This window comes from Rhinoderma darwinii, chromosome 4 (assembly GCF_050947455.1).
Source record: "Rhinoderma darwinii isolate aRhiDar2 chromosome 4, aRhiDar2.hap1, whole genome shotgun sequence".
In the NCBI taxonomy this organism is placed as follows: Eukaryota; Metazoa; Chordata; class Amphibia; order Anura; family Rhinodermatidae; genus Rhinoderma; species Rhinoderma darwinii.
Genome location: NC_134690.1, coordinates 209,848,801 through 209,874,569, shown reverse-complemented (window position 1 = coordinate 209,874,569; position 25,769 = coordinate 209,848,801). Strand labels below are relative to the sequence as shown.

At 39.4% G+C, this 25,769-nt stretch overlaps 1 protein-coding gene across 2 annotated transcripts in view; it reads left to right on the top strand.

The window, feature by feature from the left end:
• Positions 1–25,769, top strand: part of RNGTT (RNA guanylyltransferase and 5'-phosphatase) — a 441,842-nt gene that overhangs the window by 323,395 nt on the left and 92,678 nt on the right. The gene's annotated exons all lie outside the window — the stretch shown is intronic.

The following is a 25,769-nucleotide window of genomic DNA, read 5'->3' as shown; positions in this document are numbered from 1 at the left end:
TCCATAGCAACCAATTACAGAACAACTCATATTTAAGAGCCAAATTTGAAATGTGCTTTCATAGTGTGACATAAGATGGCGACATCGAAGCAAGAAAAAGTTTTTTGCATGTTGAAATTTGTAAGTACGGGGTCTGTTGTGACAGTACAGCGAAACATTCTGAATAAATTTGATAAATATGCTCCACATAGAAACTGCATTTCGTGTTGGGTAAAGTTATTCAAAGCCACTGGGTGTTTGCGTCATGGGAAAAGTCTGGGCTGCCGAAATACTCAAGAAGAGTGAACAGGATTCGAACTGTGTATGAAAGTCGACCAGGCTGACTAGTATGGAACTACAGGTGCCATAAACCACGGTATGGCGCATCTTACAAAAACGTTTGCGTTGTAAGCCATACAGATTACATCATCTTCAGGAGCTAAAACCAGACGACAAACCGAAATGGCGCAACTTTTGCATTGACTTGTAGGGCTGATTGGAAGAGGAGAAATTCGCTGACAGGCTGCTTGTTGTTCAGCGATGAGGCTTCCTTTCACCTAAGTGGGAAGGTCAATTGCCACAACGTTAGAATTTTTGGGCTCATACAAACCATGTGCCCTTATCGAGCACATGAGGGACTCACCCAAAGTAAACATGTCCTGTGCAATGAGCAGGGACAAAGTCTACGGTCCCTTTTTTGCAGAGGATGATGTCACTGGCCACTCCTGCCTGGACATGTTAACGAAATGGCTTATGCCACAGATAGAGGAAGATCTGCCAAACGTATTCTATCAGCAGAATGGTGCACCTCCACATTTCCATTTGGATTTTCGGCAATACCTGAATCTACCTGAATCCAACATTCCAGTTTCTTTACTGGAACGTTGGATCGGCTGCGCCAGAAACAATGATTCACCAATGCTGTTCTGGCCTCCACGATCGCCAGATCGAATACCCTGCGACTTCTTTCTTTGGGGCTACATCAAGGACCTAGAGCATCTGGCCTCCCAGCCACAGGATCTAAACGACCTGAGACAACGCATCACTGAAACAGTGGAGTCTATATCCGAGGATATGCTGACATGCGTCTGGACAGAAATGGACTAACGCCTAGACATCTGCCATGTCACCAATGGAAATCATAGTGTGTCTTTTCATGTTAATAAATTTGTGTTAAAGAGGCTCTGTCACCAGATTTTGCAACCCCTATCTCCTATTGCAGCAGATCGGCGCTGCAATGTAGATAAGAGTAACGTTTTTTTTTTTTTTTAAAACGAGCATTTTTGGCTAAGTTATGACCATTTTTATATTTATGTAAATGAGGCTTTCTAAAGTACAACTGGGCGTGTTTAAAGTTATGTACAAGTGGGCGTGTATTGTGTATGTACATCTGGGCGTTTTTACTTCTTTTACTAGCTGGGCGTTGTGAATAGAAGTGAATGATGCTGACGAATCAGCATCATCCACTTCTCTTCACAGCGCCCAGCTTCTGGCAGTGCACAGACACACAGCGTGTTCTCGAGAGATCACGCTGTGACGTCACTCACTTCCTGCCCCAGGTCCTGCATCGTGTCGGACGAGCGAGGACACATCGGCACCAGAGGCTACAGTTGATTCTGCAGCAGCATCAGCGTTTGCAGGTAAGTCGATGTAGCTACTTACCTGCAAACGCCGATGCTGCTGCAGAATCAAATGTAGCCCACAATACAAGCCCAGTTGTACTTTAACTTTAAACATGCCCAGTTGTACTTTAGAAAGCCTCATTTGCATAAATATAAAAATGGTCATAACTTGGCCAAAAATGCTCGTTTTAAAAAAACAAAAACGTTACTCTTATCTACATTGCAGCGCCGATCTGCTGCAATAGGAGATAGGGGTTGCAAAATCTGGTGACAGAGCCTCTTTAAGTTCTCTTGGTTATGAATACAGAGGCTATATAATTCTGAAGGCGTCTGATCTCGAATCTCATAGTAGTCCCTGTTTGTTCAGGGTGTCAGGGAACGTGGCAGATTCGGCTTATACGATAAGAAAGGAGGGTGCATACAGCAAGAGTAATCTAGTAACAGTCCAGGTCCAGTACACAGATAAGTAGCAACAGGTAGTTAGTTACCTGAGGCGGCAGAGATGGGGTTAGTAAACAATCCAAGTTCAGTACACAAATAAATGCTAATTTTTTTATTCACCAAGCATGACCCTGCAATGTTTCAACCTTGTCAGGGTCTCTCTCAAGCATAAATACAAAGACCAAGTGCACAGTTTATAAAACCGACATCAATTAACTTTAGGAAAAAGAGTCTTCCTAAAGTTAATTGCCTGCCAGCCACTATAGCAGACGTAACTGCGCATGCACAGTTTGAATCAGTCTTTGTAGACTGCGGTCTGGCGTTTTATGTTGCTTTAGCAACCAGACATGCGCAATAGGGTCTGTGAACGCAGCCAGACATGCGAAGTGGAAACACTGGGTAAGATCTGTAGAGCGCTGATATAACAAGTCCGGTGATGTAGAAGGTCCTTATACGGTAACTAGGGACGCTTGTTTCTGGTCGCCGCTCCCCCTGGGTCATGCGCTGTTAGTAAATACATACACTGGAACGATCTGTATAAGCTGTTTGGCCGTATTGTATGTATTTCTGTATTAACCCCTTCAGAATGCAGCCTATTTTGGCCTTGTGGCACAGCCGATTTTTTTCAAATCGGATGTGTTACTTTGTGATAATAACTTTTGGATGCTTTTACCTATCAAAGCGATTCTGAGATTTTTTTCTCATGACATATTGTACTTTGTTAGTGAAAATTTTGGTCGATAAATTCAATATTTATTTGTGAAAAGCACCAAAATGTAGAGAAAATTTGCAAACAATTAGCATTTTTCTAAATTTAAAGGGGTATTCTGGTAACAACAAGTTACCCCCTAACAGTAGGGTAAGGGGTAACTTGCTGATCGGTGGGTCAGACAGCTCGGACCCCCACCGTTTACGCTAATGCACACTGCTGCTCCATTCGTTCTCTATGGGAGCGTGAAAGATAGCGGAGTGCAGTGTTAGGCTTTTTCCGGCGCTGCCATAGGGAATGAATGGAGCGGCAGTGAGCATGAGCGACCTGACGCTCGGTTCAAACTTGGGGTTCGGGCAACTTTGGGCTTCCCGCTCTCGTAAGCGGTGGGTGTCCAAGCTGTCACACGCCGATCAGCAAGTTACCCCTTACCCTACGGATAGGGGGTAAATTGTTGTAACCGTAATACCCCTTTAAATGTATCTGTTTGTAAAACAGATAGTAATACCACACAAAATAGTTACTAGTTAACACTAGTTAACGTTTGTCTACTTTATGTTTACACCGTGTTTTGAACGTCCTTTTATATTTCTAGGACATTTACAAGGCTTAGAACTTTCGCAGCAATTTCTCACATTTTCAAGAAAATTTCAAAAGCCAATTTTTTAAGGAACCAGTTCAGTTCTGAAATGGCTTTGAGGGCCTTACATATTAGAAAGTCCCTATAAATCACCTTAAAGTATTCAAAACAGCATTCAGAAAGTGTCTTAACTCTTTAAGCGTTTCACAGGAATTATAGCAAAGTAGAGGTGAAATTTACAAATTTCATTTTTTGTGCCAAAATTTAGTTGTAATACATTTTTTTTCTGTAATAGCTTTTACCAGAGAAATGCAACTCAATATTTATTGCCCAGATTCTGCAGTTTTTGCCCAGATTCTGCATCGGGAACGACTCAGTGACTTCTTGTCATGCTGACTTCTGTACATGGAAGACCCGGAGGCCATGTCGACCATTGGCAACCCCCGCGATTGCATCATGGGGGCAATCACAATCCATCACCGGAGCAATTGGCAAAATCAGCGGCAGTGGACTGCTGGCCGGCAAGTGTGGAGTGTCAGCTGTCGGAGACAGCTGTCCTCCCGTTTCCCGGTGTACACTGTCATTGACAGTGTGCTTTGGGAACCACTTAGTAACTGTACATCCTGGTGTGTGAAGAAACTTCCCTCCAGGACGTACAGTTGCATCCTGGTGCTGCTAGGGATTAAGCTATTTTATATATGTCACTAATATTATATGGTTACATGTGTGTATATTATATGCAGTTTTGATACTAAATTGATTTTACTAATTTTGTATACTAATTAACTCACAGGATACGATGTCATGGGATGTCTATTATATAAACTGTGCACTTGGTCTTTGTATTTATGGTTGACAAAGACTCTGACATAGTTGAAACGTCGCAAGGTCATGCTTTGTGAATAAAAAAAAGAAACACTTTCTTCACTGCAGTGCTGCATTTTCTCTTTTATTAGGGATCTTTGGACCGAGGAATATTTAGCTGCGTGCACCTCACTATATTTTTTTATCTTAAAATATATGCTGGTTGTGCTGCTGATTATTTGCTATCTCTCTTTTCTTCCCCACCCAACTGTTCACTCAATATGAATTTACTGCTCCTCTCTATGGAGAGGGGAGGGGAAGGAGAGAGCAGAAAGAGTGAGCGAGGCGCAGAGACACACACACAGACACACACACACACACACACACACACACACACACACTCTCACACTCTGCTGCAGCTTCTAGTAAGTGTTTTATCTCACCCCAGAGCTGGATTCACAGCTACACTGCTCAGTACTGCTGTATGATATACTCCATGTTGCTGCTGCTTCTGTGTGTGTACTACAAAAAGATGGTGAGCAGGATGGTCTCTTCCCAAGTTTGCTATGTACTGCAGACATGATGGCAGTTAGGCTCTGCCCTCTAGCTCAGGGAAAACTGAAAATTAGAGATGGAGCCTACAGAGGGGAAAACTGCTTGAAAAAAAAAAAAGCCATATAATGACCAAAAATTGTGTTATTCCTCACATATACACATTTGACAGCTTATTACGAACAGACCCCTTAAAGGACAAGTATTCTTTAAAGTAAGAGGAAGCGCAACATGTCAGTCAATCAGTGGTTGGCACAGAGAACTGTACTTCCTAAAAAAGTAATCTGTGATAGATCACTTCTGCATGAAGAGACGAGCAATGCCAACATTGCACAATGCATCTCTATATAAATATCACATTCTGATATCAGATCCTGATGATTATACAAATATTAGTACAGTCCTATGAATGGCAAGTTTCCATTGATGTGTGCTATATAAAATATATAGGGTTTTATATACAGAATTTATAAAACATTCAGTAGTAATCTTTCAGTTGGGACAGTACCGGCTTACATGTGTAGATCTGCACTGTACAGTACATTAACGTTCTGTTACACCCACAATAAGGATAGTAAAGTAAACACTCTAATAACTAAGAAAAGTGCTGCTTGATAAGTGTACGAGCCACTAGGGAGAATTTTGTTGGTTGGAATTAATTGTTTTTTAGTACTATTGATTAAACTGCTATTGCTAATAATTGTTACATTGTTCTGGTCGTTAATGATTATCGTCCCAGCTATGGCGTTGGGCATTCCCAGGGTACTGTAATAGGGCATATTCTCCCAGGTGCGACCAGCTGTTTTTTGTTTGTTCGCTTGTTTATACAGTTTGTTCAGTTATCTTACAAAGATTCATCTTGAATAATTAAGCAGACAGGTTTGGCTGTCCTAGCCCCATCTTAGTTATTCAGAATGATGGATGTAATGCACATTTTAATGAGTGTAGCCACATTCGTTTACAGAGTTTGATTTAGCAGCCTTTCTTTTAGGGGGAGCTCGATGCCAGTATTTTTTATGTTTATCACGGTGAGAAATGTGACACAGGTCTTTATTAAATGTCCTAAGGTCTTACCAAATAGATCATTCACAGCCTAATGTAAATGGATAACGTTACCTGTCATTTTGCACAAGACTATGCACAATTCTTGATTTGCATTCAGGAACTGTGCAATGCCTTGTGGCATATTACAGTTCGTGTAATAGTAATATTGCTATGTCTCTATCCTCTTTAGATTTTTTTTATTGAAAAATACAAATTGCAGAAAACAATTGTCTGTCCTGAATAAACATTATTGCTATTCTATATGATAAACAGTATACTCGGTGTCTTTAACATTTATTGCATTTAACAGAGTTTTTTGCCGAGTTTTTTTTACTCGGAAAACGGCCGAAAATGTCTCCCATTGATTTCAATGGGAGGCGGAGGCGTTTTTTCTCGCGAGCGTTAAAACCGGCTCACGGGAAAGAGAAGGGACATGCCCTATCTTCGGGCGTTTACGCCTCTGACCTCCCATTGACATCAATGGGAGGCAGAGAAAGCGTATTTCGCTGCGTTTTATTCCCACGGCGCACAATGACCAAACGGAATTTTGAGGCAGATTTTCCTCCTGCAAAAAACTGTGTGAACCCAGCCTAAGAATATGTGGAGGACAATGTCTATATGACATTCCACGGGGATGCCTCATATGTAGATTGCAAACAAAAGGATGTCACATTACTGATGGTAACAAAAAATAATAATTTAACCCTGGCACTAAAATGCAGTTTTTGTTGTCCCACAATACGATGCACTCACTGTTCATCCAAAGCCTCCTGGTTCATGTAAAGAATGCCAGAACTTCAGTGGGTGCAGTTTTATATGTGGAAAACTTGATGGCCCCCCTCTATAGGTACTGTAGTGGTACACATTAGTGGTTGTTACCCTGCATCTGAATGCTATGTAGGAGAAGGAACTCCGAAACAGCCCAATATAATATCTTCAGGTAGGAGGAGTTTATATTCCACTCTGGACAACTTGGCACATGAAAGATATGCATTTTGTTCTATGTTACTTTTAACCTTATTTTATAGTGCAGTGAGACCAAACGGGCGCTACATTTCAATATTCTGAATAGTGGTCTCCAATGGGAATATTTCAAGATCTGTTTTATTATTTTGGATGCAGTTTAATTCTATTGCTGTGTTCTTTACCTAGTGGCTATGTAAGATTACGTTACCCATTTTTTTGATGATACACAGTTCTTAATAAGGTTTTATCTGCAGGCTAGTAACCTCTACTGTAGGAGCTATTCACTTCACAGTAAAAGCAATTCACATGAACCTCGCCTGCCTTCATGCTTCAGACTTTTTTAGATTTGTTATCCGATAAAACAAATACATTCTGTGAGAGCAGTGAAGTGTGACGGTAGATAAGAGAGAAAAGATGTTTTCCAGCTCAAATTAATTCAAGCAATCAATATTGCTAGAAGAGACTACTCCATCCCAATACCATGATGTTTATAGAAGAAAAATTGATGTGGAGAATCTTCTAATGGGTTCCCTGAACGTCTTGTCATATGCCAGTACTACCAGTACTACTAATTCAATTTATACTGTACAAGGACATTCTGCTGTTATCGAATAATAAGAAGTAATAAGAAGCTTTATTTTCATAGAGCGATTATATCCCAGCACTTTACATTAAAGGGATTTTCCCACAAAACACTTGTGTCCCCTAACCACAGGATAGGTGATACATGTGTGATCTCTGGGTGTCCAAATGCTGGGCTCCATGGCAATTTGCTGGGTGTCCGACCTGCAGTGCTCCATGAGAATTCTCATGGAGCACTTCGGGGGACTTTCGGTCCCACGTTCTCATCACTGGGGGGGGGGCAAGTGGTTGGACCCCCAGCATTCACAGATGTATCCCTATCGTGTCGATATGGGATACATGTGTTTGTGAGAAAACCCCCCTCAACATAAGAAATCCCAAATGGCAAAACAAATGAACATCAATAAAATTAGAAAAAATTACAGATGCCCTGTCCCCAGGAGCTTACACTGTAAAGGCATCAATTTGGTGAAGTTTATTTGTTTTTGTTTTTCTATAAATCCATTAGAGCCATGAGTGGAAATGATATAAAGGATCAAGCTGAAAGGATTGCAAAGGTAAAACAGAGGATTAGAAACTTTTAAAGCTAAGTTCCACTTTTGAACACACTGTATGGACACACACTATATACTGTAGTTTCTTTACACCCCTTATCGTGAATCTACTTTAAAGGGGTTGTCCACTGATGACCTATCCACCCGATATGTCATAAGTATACCATCATTGCTGGTCCGACACCCGGACCCCTCACCGTTAAGCTGCTCGGCATGCCTCCGGGCACCAGATGTTATGGTCCTTTATGCGATGTACGGAGCCGGAAGCAGTTGGCTCCATACATAGCATAGCTCGGCCGTTATTCAGTGGCCGGAGCCAGCTGTTTCCGGCTAGTACGTCCGGTGCTCGGAGTCTTCTTCACCACTCCTCTGTAATGCTGCATTCAAAGGTCTGCGGGCTTCTTGTAAGCTTTAGCCTGCATGTTCTTCTGTGTCTGTTACACAGAAGATCTGCTACGTGGCATTGTGGGAAATGTCGTTTCCACGTCTGACACTTTACTGAAGTCTAATATAGAAATAATTAAATGTCCCATAGTGCACTTCATGCTCGCGGTTATGTTGTTAGATTGTCTGTTTCCCAGCATGGGCTCTTGATTAGGGAATTTGTTAGGATTTAGTGTGATAAAGCACATTGCAATTATAGGTTTTTTTTTGCAAAATCTTTGTATCCTTATCAAAAAATTAAATTGACATCAAATATATTCAAATAATTCACATACCAACATCACCCGTAGTGCCAATGTCTGTAAGATATCCAGATAAGTTTTTTTTTCCTCCGGTACTTTCTAGTTTCTGTGTGGAGACTACACGAGAAGGAGAGATTGGCATCTTGCTACGTTTTTGGGGTCCGTCCCCTTTCTTTAGCATGCGTAGTGAATCCCACCACAACTTTAAATAGTCATGGGATGAACATATGTTTTACTTCTAAAAACATACAATAAAATATACATTTAAATGTAAAGAATAAAAATGTAAGCGTATAACATATTTATACTAAGGAATTTGATGATTTTCATTTCTATCTTCGATTAGCAACAAGTGTTTCTTCTTTAATGATCTCCATGTTATATTGCAATGTATCTTATATGTTCTGAGCCAAATAGAAAGATGTGTGTTCTAGACGGGACTAGCTACATCTACGTTACAGAAATATGTTAAATTTGCATATTTCGTTAAAACTTTTAGGGTTAGTAAATCCTAATGTATAAATCCAATAGACTTCTCTTTAGAGAATTTAACCTGTTTCTTGTCATCACCCTCAACTTCCTCGAGGATGCACCATTTAAGATTGAGCACTTTGTGTTTCATTTCGTGAAAGTGTCTAGCGACAGCTAAAAATCCTATTTTTTCTGATCCTTTTCTTGTACTGGTGTTTCTTTATCTTTTTCTATAATTTTTTGTTCATTGATTTTTTTTTGTCCGTATGCTCTTATTTCTGAGCATTGCTCGTATTTTGATAAGCTGTGTGGTTTGACCGACATATACTTTGCCACATGGGCATTTTAACATATAGATTGCATTTTTACAATTGCAATTAGTTACCCGTTATAGCAATTTTAGTGCCGTGTTGGGTGACTTTCACCTTTTATAATGGAACTCCAGTTTAGACATAAGCAGGAAAAGGTTCAGTTTTTTTGGGGTATCCAAAAAGGTTTCTCTATGCATATTCTTCTTTCTTATATCTACACGGTACTTACGGTATACGAATCTAGGTTTTTCATGAAAGATGGAGCCATATTTGGGGTTGTGTTTTAGCATTTCGCAATATTTTTCAATTGTGGCTTTGATCATTTTGGAATGGCCCTCATATGTTAAAATAAATAAAGGGTTTTTGTTCATATTTTTAATTTTTATTTGGTTTCCGAAGTGCTTCTAACCTTGTACCTCATTCTTTCCACTTTAATTTTTGTGGTAACCTCCTATCTACGATTTTTTTAAATAAATTTATCCTTATGTTTATTGTATTCATGGTCGTCGTTTGTGGTGCATGTGCACTTTCATGTCAGTTGTTTCTGTCATAAAAGGAACACAATGTCCACATAACGTAGCCATATTTTATTATTAGGGAATTTGTTAGGTAAGTGGCGCTGCTCCAAATTCACACAAATAACATCTGATGGGACACCCTAAGAACAGAACATAATTTATCCAATCATATTGAAATTATTACACCTAGTTTTGCATTTAATGGCAGGGTAGTTTATTTGTAAACAGATGTGTATGCACACAGCGTATTCTATGTTGTTTTTAGAGCTTGTTGATGATGTTTAAAGGGTACCTGTCATTTCACCAAAAACCTAAAGTAGCTATAGGGGGTATGTTACCTGTGCAATACAGGTGGTTTTCATTGCGCCATGTTCCATTTGACACTGTCCCCGGCGCCCAATTCGTTTGCACTAACATGCAGTTCGTTTGCTCAGGAACGGGGGGTGTATCCAAAGGCAGGGAAGGTCTCTGGAGCGTGCAATATGGCTGTCCAATCGCAAGCTGTCTGGTCTGAAACCTAGTGTTAGCAAGCTCTGTGCTGTCTGGCCTTTGCAGTGCAGTGTGTGAATGCAGGACCCGTGGCCTTGCATCAATCTAGCTATGACAAGCCCCTTTCCTGTTTACCGGCCCCAGCATGTCTGTAACTTCAGACGGAAAGAACATGACAACGAGGAGTGGACTGCAAATACACTTCTCAACATTGAAATTGCAACACCTAGAAGGAAAAGTTCTGGAATTGTGGAAATCACAGGATCGAGAAACATCTTCTTAATATGCAATTAATAAAAAAAATGTAAACAAAATATTCCAATAATCTTCATTTATTCAGTATCGAGTATAAGTGCAATGTGCAGAAATACACACACTTACACACCTTGGCATGCTTTCAATGAGCTTATTAATGGTTGTCTGAGGAATTTTATGCCATACTGAATGCACTTAGGCACGCAAATCATCACGATTGGCTACTGGCAGCTCCATTTGCGAAGCCGACCAATGACGTCCCAGATGTGCTCGATGGGAGACCAGTCCAGAGATGCTGCAGGCCATGGTAGCATGTTTAGGCCACCCTGGCTGCTCACAGTAGCACGAACAACATGCAGCATGGTGTTGTCCTGTTGAAAAATGTCTTCTGGCACTCTTTGGCGAAATGGCTGTAACCCTAGTTACAGGACCAAGTTAATGTAACACCGAGCTGTTAGTCTACCTGAAATTAAGACTAGAGGGGTACAACTACCGTACGTTATGCCACCCCACACCATGATACCCAGAGTAGGACCAGTGTGACGTTACCTTGTGAAAGCCTCTTCATGGTGTTGCCCACGTGGTCTTCAGACCAATCTCTGACTATCATTAAGTCCAAGACAAAAGTGGGACTTATCGCTGAAGAGGATAGACCCCTATTCCATTCTCCATTGCCATCTTGCTGTGCACCATGATAGCCTTTGAGAGCGGTTGTGTGTGGTCAATAGAACACCTGCAGCTAGACCTATGACTCGTAGCCTAATGTCGTGCAAACGCCTTCCGATGGTAAGTTTCGACACCGGTTGCAGACCCAGGCTTAGGATGTGATGTCCAATTTCACTTGCAGTCCAGAACGGATCACTAAGCGCCATTCTTACAATCAGACGATCCTTCTGTGCAGAGGTTTGTCTCTGCACACCTCCTCCTGTCATTCATGTTCGTTGTTGTTCTCCCAACCTCTGGGACATGCAACATTGAACAGTGCTGACATCTCAGCCAGGCAGGCACGTAGCGATCTGCATGAGTGATAAACCAAGGTCTCCCAGTTCAAGGATTCTATCCAGTTTTCCATAACTGGCACACCGATGCACAGGAGGCATCGCACAATCATCCCACAACACTTGATCTGATTTTTGAGGTTTCATGTGGCTGAAACACTCTTTTGCTTTCAATCTGGCTTTTATGTCCCTCCCACATGCCACAGATTGGAGCTAGGTGCTTCAAAATTAGATAATTTGCAGATTTTAGCAACTCCTGCGACTTCCTCGATTTGCAAAACCTTATGGCTTGCCCTTCTTAGTGTTTCAATTTCAATGTTGAGGAGTGTAGCTCAGAAGTGAGACACCTAGTGGCAGTGTGATTTAGAGCAATTTTTCATCCGGAAAACAACAGATTTGTTAATAGGAATATATTACACTTTTGATGGTAGTAACTGTTCCTACATAATTAGCACAAGTTAGTTCATATGACAGCGACCATTTAAAGTGTACCTCCAATTATACAGGACTGTGCACAATTATAGTTTTTCTAAACAACATGTATTGCAGTTTCTGTCTTATAAAGCAGCATGGACCGGCCGCTCATTCCTATGCATTAAGAGGCAGAGCGTGCTGCTGTGTCTCCCCTGAACTTCTGTGGTTCTACTGAGCTAAATGTAAACCACCATAGAACACTATAGTGATCTAAGTTCGGTCTGGGTATTGAGGCTGTAATACGGTCGCTAAATTGTGACTGAATTATGTCCATCTGAAGGCGTCCTTAAGAACACTTCCACCCTTAATTGCTTTTAAAACCGAACAAAATGTACTACTAGTAGGTATTGATTGTATATCCCTAAAGGGCCTTTTACACTGGCCGATAAGCGGCCGGAGCAGAAAGCGCCGATCAACGAGACATCGTTGATCGGCGCTCATTTGCTCCTGTCACACAGAACTTTGGATGGGGACGAGCGGTCATTACTTATATCACTCGTCCCCATACATTATTATCATGTCGGCAGCGCGTCTCCCTGTTTACACAGGGAGATGTGCTGCCGACAACATTAATATATATATATATTTTTTTTAAACTATATGACCAGCAGGTGATTGAGCATTTGCTCTTTCATCTGCTGATCGTTCCCCTGTTTACACAGGGCAATTATCAGGAAACGAGCGTTTATATGAACGCTTGTCTGCCCGATAATCGTCCAGTGTAAAACCCCCTTAACTCCTCTGACTAACCTCTGGAAATGGATGAGGGGATCTGTGAGTCATTTTGTGTTGCCAATATGTAGATTTCCTTTTCTTCACACAGGTATGTAAAGGCTTGTGAGATCTCTTAGCAACAATTTAGAAGTGCTTTTCAAACCTTCAGATACACTGATAGAAAATCTATATTATACATCCTACAGGAAAACCAAAGACAACATTTTATACTGTTATATATTTATTAAAAACTTTTACCTACATGGTTCAGTTTCCAAGAGATCTACTGATGTAGTTGCCAGGTTATCATTGCGCTGGAGAGTTTCACACTACTCTACTGTGAACTTGTCACTGACATAAATGGGAACATGAGAATGGAATTTGACAACTTCAGACTTGCTGCATTAAGAAAATATCTGTAAAAGAAATGTTCTGAGGGATATTGCTTGGACTGATGGCTACATGGACAACCAAAAATGTTTTAGATGTCAAATTATTTTTGTAATTTTCAACACTTGGACAACGGAGGATTCAATAATGAAAGATATACTATTTTCCCTCTCATACGGTGTTTTACACAGAAAGTAGCACATTTTCACAATCCATGTAAAAACAACAAAATTATAATTAATGTAAAAACAATTCAAAATTTAAAAAAACCAGAACATTTTCTAATATTACATAGAAAAGTAGAATACTTCAATAATCAGTTTTTCAGTTTTATGTTAACATAATAATACAAAAGTAAAAAAACCAAAAACAGCTATACTCCATGTGGTATTAATTTTTATATATTATCTCATCGTTCTGCGTTGCTTTTTTTCTTATATTTACTTTGAATAAGCATAGAACTTGGATTAATTTTATTTTTGCTTCTCTGTTAAAAGGTTAAAGCCGTATAGCTAGAATAATTCCATATTCTAAATTTATAAATGAAATTTACGCAAATGCAAACATAACCCAAATCTTTGTTCCGTGGATTCTTTTCATGCAGTCCCATTTATTACTGGAAATTGCTACCATCATCTTGTTTTATGTATGTGCCGCACTACCTTTTGTCATAGACTGTTTCTCTTGTCTGTGCCCCAAGCATTCCATAAAGATGTTGTATTATGGAAGAAAGTTTTGGCTCCTGAACATCGAAAACTATTTGCTTTCCTGCTTAAGGCTGTTGTGAAGAAAACAATCATTACGAAGTTGTAAATTGTTCTTGTCAATTATTTGGGGGGGGGGGGGAGGCTTCATCTGAAACAGAAGTCAAGCATCAGCACAAAGTGTGATAGAAATAGTATAGTCTTAATATAACTTGCAACTTTTAACTTTTACTCATATTGTTATTGAATGATAAACTTTGTCTCTGTGTCACAGGTGCACTAGCTATTATATATTGTATGCTAAGGATCTGTTTGTGCAAAATGACTAGGATTTTAATCTTATATGATCATGCAGAACCAATGCACCAAAATCCGTCATGTTTCTGATTTGTCAATATTTCTCATGATACACCCAACCACTCGGAGACTGGCAAAGACTGCAGGTCTGTGCCTGCCACTGAGTGGTTGTGTGTAAAAAGGGGCCACAGCACTAGTAAAGCACAGAGGCCCCTGCACGGCGGCATTCTCTACAACTCTTTGCAGGTGCTGCAGCTAAGCCCATTTATTTGTTGCAGTTCTCTGTATAGCTCCTGGTCAGGAAAGGCGCCATGTAGAGAAAAAAGAGGAATCTCTTGCTTCTCTGTTCTAGGGATCTGTAGGCGTCCAAGTGGTTGGACCTCCACCAGTCAGTAAGTTATAACATTTCTTCTCAATATGCTATAACTTATTATGAGGGAAAAACTTCATTAACCTCTCACTGACATTTGACGTTACTGTACGTTATAGTCAGTAGTGGGGTGTATGGAGTGTGCTAACGGGCTGAGCCTGCTCCATACGGCGCTGGTGTCCATTATATATTACAGCTGACACTTCACACTTAAGGCTGCGATCGTAGCTAATTCAGATCCCGACTGTTTAACTGCTTAGATACCATGGTCAATAGCAAGCGTGGCAACTAAGCCATTAAAAAGAGGCGGGTAGCCCCCTCTGTAACTCCAAAACACCCCTCCTCCCCCCGCAACGTGATTCCTAGAGATAGGGCTTAATAGGATCTGGTAAAAATCACAATACGTTGTAATACACAAGTATTGCAGTGTATTGTACCGGTGATCTAATGATTGCTTCTTCAAGTCCCCTAGGGGGGACTACATCTAAAAAAAAATACATTTATTAGAAATGTACAAAAAAAAATTAAGAAATCGGAAAAGTTAAAAAAAAAATCATCTTTTCTCATTTCCCCCCTAAAGTAATGTAAACAAAAAACAATTGGTATCCTGCAGGGTGAACATCGTAAAAAAAAAAGTCAGACGTGCTGTTTTATGGTCACCTTAGCTTCCCCCAAAAAATGTAATAAGAAGTGATCAAAAAGTTGTAGGTACCCCAAAAACTACAGCGTGCCCCACAAGGAAACGAGTCCTCACACCGCTCAATCGGTGGAAAAATAAAAAAGTTGTCTCAAATAGAATATAACGACACAAAGCCATTTTTTTGTTATGGCTTTTGGAAGGCTTGGAGGAAAAAACAAAAATGAAGCATTTTTATAAACAGCTGCGGTGGCAAGGGGATAAGTGATAAGTCTTGTTGCCACTGGAGAGACCTTACTGCATACAAATAAATACAGCTCCAATTGAATTTAATGAGCGCTGTATAAACCCCTATAAAGTTATATTATGAAATGAATCTGCACTGAATTTTGAACTAATCTGATCGAATAAAATGACTTAAACCCTTAAAAGTGGTGGCTCCTGCCATATGGTATGATACCCTTTCAATCACTAGTTAAAAATAAACTCCCCAACAATGCTTTATAAGGATTGTTCTCTTTTAGACTTTTTAACTTGTCCAGTATCTTTTCTGATGATAATTAACTATTTGGCGGGGTTCCTACCTAGGACTCATCTTATAAATCGGCATAGAAACTGTAGGGGGGGGGGAATTATTTTAAGTCTCCATTCAGCAACAGAAATCTACGAGTAGAGTCAAATGGTTTGATCATTCTAAAGTACCCTTCTGGAAATCAGTAGTTTTCTGAAATCAAAGTTCACAAATCTTCTCATAGTTATCTATGACACTCAGAAGATCATCTTGACTGGACTTCCCTTTTAAAATAGGTTGCCCAAAAGAAAACCGTGAAGTTGTAGATACAGTAACATAGCTAATTACACTCTAAATATTAACAGGACCATCATTTGCATAACTGACATCAGAAGGTCCAGGAATTGTTGAAGGTGAGAACATTTGCTTCCAAAACGATTGATTGAATTCATTATTGAATAAAGTTGTTTTCCCAAAAAGGTCTTCCTTTTTTAAAATGTATAATATTTCTTTATTGTAATATACATAGATATTTTAAAATGAGTCTGTCATGTGCTTTATGGCCACTAAGCTAATACCAGTGCCGGCTAGGGCACTAAAACACATTCCCCCCCCCCTCCCATATCCAGGGATTTTTATGGGCAGCATATAACCTGATCCCTCAGTGAGCTGATAATCTATGCTGTCTTGAGGTATAAATTCAGAGTGTGCGAACAGTTAGGGTGGGGGGGGGGGGGCTGATAAGGGGAGAAAGAGGCATTTTCTCTAATAAGATATATTACAAATTTGCTTGACTATTGATTTATGCAAAGTTTATACAAAGTGCAGGACCTATTTAAATCCTTATTTACTAAAGCAAGAAGATGGTGATTTATCAGACCTAAATATAGATTGAAGGAAAAGATCACCATTCAAGCAATGTTCCAGGTTAAAACTGATACTGTGTTGTGCCTAGTTCAGGGTCTGCGAGGGCGGTGCATGTCAAACGGAATTAACCCTTTCAGAACCAGACTAATTTTCATTTTTATGCATTTGTTTTTTCCTCCCCGCCTTCAAAAAGTCATAACTCTCTTATTTTTTCGTTGACACAGCCATATGAAGGTTTAATTTTTACGGGACAAGTTGTACTTTCTACTGGTACTATTTAATATTATGTGCGATGTACTGGGAAGCCTGAAAAAATTCAGAATGGGTGGAATTGGAAAAAAACAGCAGTTCCGCCATTTTTCTTATGGGTTTCTTTTGTACAGTGTTCAATGTACGGTAAAAATGACATTACCTTTATTCTGCGAGGTCAGTACGTTCATGGTGATACCAAATTTATATAGTTTTTACGTTTTAGTACCTTTTAAAAAAAAATGTACGTTTGAAAAAAAAAACAATAAAATGTTTGCATCGCCATATTGTGACCCCCATAACTTTTTTATATTTCTGTGTACAGAACTGTGTAAGGTGTCTTTTTGTACATGGAAAGATGTAGTTTTTAGATATACCATTTGGGGGAATGTCTGGAATTTCAATCACTTTTTATTAATTTTTATGTGGGGTTTGAAGCGGTAAAAAAGCTGCGATTCGGCCATTTTTATTATTTTTCCCGCTACGACGTTCACCAAATTGGATAAATATTTTTATAGTTCGGGCGTTTTTGGACGTGGGGATACCTAATGTGTTTGTTTATTTTTGTTTATTTGTCTTTATATGTGATCTAGGGAAAGGGGGTTGATTTGAATTTTTATATTTCTTATTTTTTAAAAACTGTTTTTTACTTTTTTTTTTTAACTTTTATTTAGCACCCCTAGGGGGGTTGAACCTGTGATTATTAGATTGTTTATGCTATAGACTGCAATATCCCAAAATTGCAGTCTGTGGCAAAACCAGTGCATTGCTATTGAGACCTGCCACAGGCAGAGCTCAATAACAATATTCTTATAGCAGGGCTGGGAAAGTTTTCAAGGCTCCCAGCTGCTATAGGAGTACACCGGGTACTGTGATATCGCCGCGTGGGAGTCAGTGACCGGCCCCGAAGCGAAAAGGAACAGTAAAAAACCCTCAGATGCTGGTGGTAACATCGGACACCGGCATCTGAGGGGTTAAATGCTTGCGATGGCACCCGCTTTGCTTGTGAGCGGGCGCCATTTTTAAAAACCCTTTCTCAACGTAAATAGGCATATTAGCAACGGGAAAGGGTTAAAATGGTTGTCCCACAATTAAATATGACATTTCTCTGTTAGATCACTCAAAACAGAACAATTTTATTATTGCAATTTTTATATTGCCAATAATAATCAGCAACTAGTAGCTGCTTCTCACCAGCACTGGACACATTAGGTGGATATTCTAAGAGGGAATAAAGGCCTTAATGGGAGGCCATGCCGTGTAGGTAAAAGCAATATCTACACACAGGAACATTTTTAATATGATTTCCATTGAACATTTTTATGTTTTGCATGATCCAACAGAGTAAATAAATATTTAATGGTGGGACAACCACTTTAAAGATCGCCATAGAGACCTAATTCTCTCCCACACAAGCCCTGGGCCTTACAGATTGTATCAGTTTTCCAGGATGGCCAGTGCAACAAAACAGAAATGCCAGTATAACTGTAGGTAAAATAAAAAGTTTCTCAGGGTCCCCAGATGTAGACCTGATATTTAAATCCCATTTCCTAAGGACAAATTTTGGAATAAAGTTGGTATTTACAATTATATATTCTTATTAGTTGTTTTTTTTAATTTTGTTGTCTCTTTTGAAATCTGAATTTTTCTATAATGAGAAATATTCGAGCATCTAGCTATCTGCAAATGTCTAAATTCTAAGTTATAGGTGTGATCAATGAAGTTTTGTATCTAGCCTTCCTATGGCTCCAATAAAACTTCTGCTGGTTTTCTGAGACTGTGATCAATATTCAGAGACTTATCTTTTCATGTTTTATCATATCAATATAGTAGTGGAGCACCATTTGTCCATTCCTGGGAGAGCCTCTTTTGAAAGATGACAGAGACTTTTGATCTGATTTTCGTTCCCTTTTGAGAAGATTTAGCACTCTCAGTCGTTCGGTTTCATTAAAGGCAAGTTACTGAAAGAGTCTAGGTTAAACAAAGTCACAAAGATTCTTTTTGATAATTTATTTTTTTTGTATTTGTTTTAGTATACTGATTGATATTCTGAAACTCATTTGTGCGACCTGTAACCGCAAAATCACAGAACATATTAATGTGAAATAGACATTGGCTGAATTAACTAGGACGATATAACATACTGTATAGAGAAGCATCAGCCAAGTGCCTTGTTAAGTCTCTAGCTATACAAGTGGTTTTAATACCCTGTTATGTAACCTCTGCGCCATCATTCTATCATTTTTAATACACCTCTCTTTTCTAAATATAGTACATCTAACAACTCATGCAGATCAATGACGCCTGTTAAAACTAATTAATTAATCTGTTCTATTCGAAAAAAAAGTGAGAAAACAAGAGGATAGGTCAACTTTATGGCACCCAACAAAGCTGTGTAAGCCAAGCTGTGCAAATAATTAAATTGTTTTGAGCTAATGATTCCAACATGTTTTATCCTCTCGTTTTTTTTAAATATATTAACATCAATTTAAGTGAATTGGAAAGTTAACTAAAAGATTACCCAAATGCTTTCAGACTGAGAAGAATAAGTGGCTATTACCTGTTAAAAGTTAATTTTATTAGTTCTAGATTTATCGTCAGTTTGCTCAGCCTTGTTGCCGGATGTCCAGGTTTTGCTATAAAGCTTTGTGGAAATATCTCTGTTTACTGTATTAAAAAACAGTGTGGTGGACTATCTCGATCCCATGCAGGATGCGCCAGATTTAGCAGCAGGTCAATGTTGGACTCTGCGTTTTCTGCCACTTTTCTAATAATAAAATTGGCGAAAAGTCTTAATAAATACATAGTTGCCAGCAGACCAAAATTTTGCAGGACAGTCTCGTGAACAGTACTGCAAAAGAGCTAGGATGTATTCTAATTTTATTTAAAAAGAAAAAGGGTAGAATGCGGGAGGGGCTTAAAATATTGCATGATTTCGTTTTCAAATACTGATAAGTATGTTAATAAGTTACACCCACTTTTCCGAGACATTCATACGCATTGGAATAAGTGCAGAAGGGGATTAATATACATGGCGTTATAGCCAAACACCATATTTTTCAATATATTTTCACCTGCAAATTGGCGGAATTACATTGATAAATCTGCCGCTATGTTTTTTGTTTTTTATTCTAAACAACAATAGGCCTGATTATCAACAGAAAAAGCTGGCCTTGTGGCCCAGAGCAATTAATCAGATCAGATCTTCTAATATATTTTTTAAGTTTCTGCTGTATTTTTTTTTTCTTCCACATGTTGGAAAGTATTAAAAATGAAATAATAATTTGACATGTTTTTCTATGTTGGCCACCAGAGGGAGCACTTCCCAGAATTACAACAAGGTGAATAAGGCAAAGCAACCTGACTCACAGCTGTCGTAAATGTGTGAGGGAATCTTACCCACCTCCTACAAACCAGGAAAAGGGGTTTTAAAATTGCTAAGCAGTGTCCTCCTGCCGTTTTGGGAGTGATTGTACAAATGGCAGCTGGCAGAAGCTATAGGACACACCAAAATGCTAAGGGTATGTTCACACGCTTACTAAACAAAGGGAAAACCGCTCCTGATTTTTGGCCATTTTTAATCAAACTCGCGTTTTTGGAAATGTTTTTCTATGGAGTCAATGAAAAACGGCTCCAAAAATGTCCCAAGAAGTGACATACTCTTCTTTTTGGGGGCGTCTTTTTATGTGCTGTTTTTGGAAAACGGCCGCATAAAAAACGCCCCGTCGGAACAGAACGCCGTATTTCCCATTGAAACCAATGGGCAGATGTTTGTAGGCGTTCTGCTTCTGATTTTTCAGCCATTTTTTGGGACGTTTACGGCCCGAAAAACGGCTGAAAACACTGCTTGTGAACATACCCTTAGAATGATGAAAGTGAAGTGAGTGACTTTTCAGTTGAAAGGTCCACATGGCGTGTATTTGACACGTTTTTTTTACGTGCCAAAAACTGCATCAAAAAACGCTTGATTACACCTTTTTATTTACATAATTGGTAAAGTGCGCTGTTCGTACATACAACGCGCTTTTTTACACACGCGGTTTAAAAAACAGCATTGTGTAAATAAAGAAATGTTGAGTTCATTCCTTTCCACACACACTCAGCTCTGCTACACACAGACACAAACACAGCACTGCCACACACACACACACACACACACACACACGGCACTGCTACACACAGACACACACAGCACTACTACACACAGACACAGCACTGCTACACACACTCAGCTCTGCTACACACAGACCCTCAGTTCTGCTACACAGACACACACACCGCACTGCTACACACAGACACACTCCGCTCTTCTACACACACACTCCGCTCTTCTACACACACACTCCGCTCTTCTACACACACACTCCGCTCTTCTACACACACACTCCGCTCTTCTACACACACACTCCGCTCTCCTACGCACACACTCAGCTCTGCTACACAGACACACAGCACTGCTACACACAGACACACACACAGCACTGCTACACACAGACACACACACAGCACTGCTACACACACACACACACACACACACACACACACAGCACTGCTACACACACACACACACACACACACACACTCAGCTCTGCTACACGCAGGCACACACACAGCACTGCTACACGCAGGCACACACACAGCACTGCTACACACAGACAACTCACAAGTAGCCCAAAAAATCTACTTTTGCTAAATATACATACAGTGCTACAGTGGTAAAGTAAAATTACACTGATACTTTCAGAGCATCAAGGAAAGATTGCCATAAAAACAGCTAAATATGAAACAGTAAATGAAGCAAAATAGTTACCAGCTATAGTGTATGATGACTACTTAAAAACACACAAATCGCATGCCAATAATATATCCTGTAATATAAATATGTGCACACATCAATGTGACAATAAACCAAACAAATCTATTTAGACAGGGGGATGTGGGGGGGCGTCTCGAGGGTTTGGGGTCACGAGAGCGGGGGTCTGTGAGAGATAGAGAGGGACAGACAGAGACACAAACACCTTACCTGCAGTGCAGCCGGTCTTCATAATGGCGCCTGCTAACTCCCTACAAACCAGCTTCTCTGCTGGGTGGCTCTGAACTGCGCCTGCGCAGTACAGAGCCAGATGTCAGATTCAATGAACGGCTCACGTTCATTGTGTCCTATGCACTGTGCTGCCATATTCCATCTGTGTATGTGTCGTTAAGAGACACATACACAGATGAAATAAAACATGGCAGCCCCCAGTAAAGTAAGAAAGTGTTAATAAAAAAAACTTTGTGTGTGAAACATTAAATAAAGTCAATATAATATTTTATTAGATAAAAACGCATAAATTAATGAAAAAAAATAATCGTGACACTGTCCCTTTAAGAAAAATAATTGTCTTTTTTCAGGTTTTCTAAAATTTTTATTTAAGTTACTTTCCACAAGAGTGTGTACAGGAATAGCATCCATTATGACTCCTGTATAGGTTTTCACCTAGTTTTGCTTATTTCCTGAATGATAAAGCTTTCTAGCAATGATATAGTGGCAAGCAAAAAAGTTAACGTGTAATTTATGGTGCACAGTGAATGACAAAAAAAAAACAGAATTGCTTGTTTTTGGTAATCTCTTCTTACAAAAAAATGAAATATGTGATCAAAAAGTTGTATGTGTCCTAAAATGGTATCCATAAAATCTACAGCTTGTCTTGCAAATAACAAGCCCGCATGCAGCTCCATCAACCAAAAAAAAAAAAAGTTATGGCACTAGTAATGCGGTGATGAAAAAACATCCTGATGTGCAGGCCAGAGGGGAGCATTCCTTCAGTTTCAAGAAGTGGTTATCAAGGCCTTAATATTTAGGAACCAGGAGGGGAAGGGACATTACACATCTACTGAAAGCGAGGGCGCCCATATTATACCAGGGCAACACTTTGCAAGCAAATGTTTCCAAACTACAAAGGAGGAAAAATCCCCAAAAGGGGCGACACTGGCCTAACGGATTGCTTCACAGCGTACCACACATCTATGGATAATTGTATTATTTACCGAACTATTATACCCTCTTATTATGCTCTGATATACTCCGCACAGATTACATATGCCCACATTATAAACTGGAATACCAGTGTAACTCAAAAACTACTACCAAGCAAAATCCACTCTCCAAATGGTGCTCTTTCCCTTCTAAGCCCAAACAGTGTGCCCAAACAGCTGTTTACGTCCATATATATGGCATCGCCATACCCGGGAGAACCCGCTTAAAATTTATGGGGTAAGATTCTACAGTGGCACAAGCTGGGCACAACATATTGTGCGGTGAAATGGCAGATCAGTGGAAAAATTGAAATTTTCACTTGGCATCATCCACTGCGTATTATTTTTTGAAAAACACCTGTGGGGTCTAAATGCACACTACACCTCTTTATAAATGCCTTTAGGGGTGTAGTGTCTAAAATTGGGTCACTTTTTTTGGATACATCAGGGGTTTTGTGAATGCGACATGGCGTCCGCAAACTATTCCAGCAAAACCTACGCTCCAAAAGTCAAATACAACTCCTTTTCTTCTGAACCCTCCCATATGTCCAAACAGCAGTTTATAACCACATATGGGTTATTGCCGTACACGGGAGACGCTGCTTTACAAATGTTGGGGTGCTTTTTCTTCTTTATTCCTTGTGAAATTTATCTAAATCTACTTCTTATTGGAAATTATTTTTTTTTTATCATTTTCACAACTTCGAATTAATTCAGCAAAAAACCTTTGGGGTCAAAATTCTCACTATACCCCTAAGATGATTCCACAAGTGGTGTCGTTTTCCCCACTTTTGTGGTGTTTCGACTGTACTAGTACTACAAGGGCTCAGCAAACGTGACTTGACATCCAGAAACCATTCCAAAAGCCAAATGGCACTCCTTCCCTTTTGAGCCATACCGTGTGTCCAAACAGCAGTTTATGACCACATATTGCCGTACTCGGGAGAAATTGTTTTAGAAATGTTCGTGTGCTTTTTCTCCTTTAGTTCTTGTGGAAATTATTTTTTTTTTTTGTTAAACCTACTTTTAACGGAAAACATTTCGTTTTTCATTTTCGCAGCCTACTTCCAATAATTTCTGCAAAAAATATGTGGGGTCAAAATGCTCACTTTACCCCTAGATAATTTAATTGAGGGGTGTAGTTTCCCAAATAGGGTCACTTGTGGGGTTTCCACTGTTTTGTCCCTTCAGGGGCTTTCCAGCAAAATTTGAGCTCCAAAAGCCAAATGACGCTCTTTCTCTTCTGAGCCCCACCGTGTGTCCAAACAGGCATTTCTAACCACATATGGGGTGTTGCTGTACTCGGGAGAATTTTTTTTTTAGAAATGTAGGGGAGCTTTTTCTTCTTTAGTCCTTGTGGAATTAAAAAAATTGTAAGTTTTATTGGAAAAAATAAAAATTTTCAGCCCAATTCTAATAAAATCTATAAAACACATGTGTAGTCAAAACGCTCACTACACACCTAGATAAATTCCTTGTAGGGTGTAGTTTCCAAAATGGGTTCTTTTTGGGGGTGTTTCCTTTGTTTTGGCATCAAGACCTCTTTAAACCTGACATGGTGCCTAAAATATAATTTAATAAGAAGGCGGCTCCCAAAGTCCTCCAGGTGCTCCATTGCTTCTGAGACCTCTGCTTCCGTCTATTAGCACGCTAGGGCCACATGTGGGATATTTATAAAAACTGCGGAATCTGGGTAAAATATTTTAGTTGTATTTCTGTGTTACAGAAAAATATGGATTAAACATTAATTTCTGCAAAATAAATGAAATTTGTACATTTCACCTCTACTTTGCGTTAATTCCTGTGAAACGCCTAAAAGGTTAAGAAACTTTCTAAATGCTGTTTTGAATACTTTAAGGGTGCAGTTTTTTTTAAATAGGGTGATTTATTAGGGGTTGTAAAGTATGGGCCCTTCAAAGTCACTTCAGAACTGAACAGGTCCCTGAAAAAATAGTCTTTTTAAATTTTCTTAAAAATTTTAGACATTTCTGCTATAGTTCTAAGCCTTATAACGTCCTAGAAAAATAAAAGGATGTTAAAAACATTATGCCAATCTAAAGTAGAGATATGGGAAATGTCAATCAGGCATTATTTTCTGTGGTATACCTATCTGTCTTACAAGCAGATACATTTAAATTTATAAAAATGCAAATTTTTTGCATTTTCGCTACATTTTGGTGTTTTTCTCAATACTGAATATATCACTCAAATTTTACCCCTAACATCACGAGAAAAAATTTCTCAGAATCACTTGAATAGGTAAAAGCATTCCAAAGTTATTACCACATACAGTGACTCGTCAGATTTGAAACATGAGGCACTGTCAGGAAGGTCAAAACTGGCTGCAGCAGAAAGGGGTTAAAATATATATTCGTATTTTCATTTTTTATTTTTTTTTTAACCCAAGAGCTTATATTTTATATATATTTACTGGTGATTTTCTGATTCTACATGGATTTTTTTTTTTTTTTTTTTTAAAGTTCTTATTTTTCAGTTCAGCATTGATTTTAGAATGTTGAGTAAGCCCGCTAGAGATCCATGCTTTCTGCTAGAGCTTAAATAATAAATGTACAGCATACTGTGTGTTCACTCTCCTTCTGTCTCTTTCTTGCCTCATATATATAAATGTATAGAAAACACTGTACATGCTAAATATCTAAATGGAAAAAACATGTACTAATGTGAATCTCATAACGGTGGCAATTAAAGATTAGGGGTGTAGCTATGTGTCACAAATGTGGGGTTTGTGGACCACCTGGGCCGCTCCGCCGTAGTGGAGTAGCAGCTGGCCAAACGAGTCAATGATAGTCTTTAGGACAAGAGTACCTGGTTAGAAGACTCGGCAGACGCTTGACTCGGATGTAGTGTGGTCGTCTGGACCCTCGGGCCGGCACGGGCCCCGGGCACAGATGGTGAACTCAACTCCGACACTAGACTTCGCACTGGAACTAAACACAATTACTGGATACGGGAATAA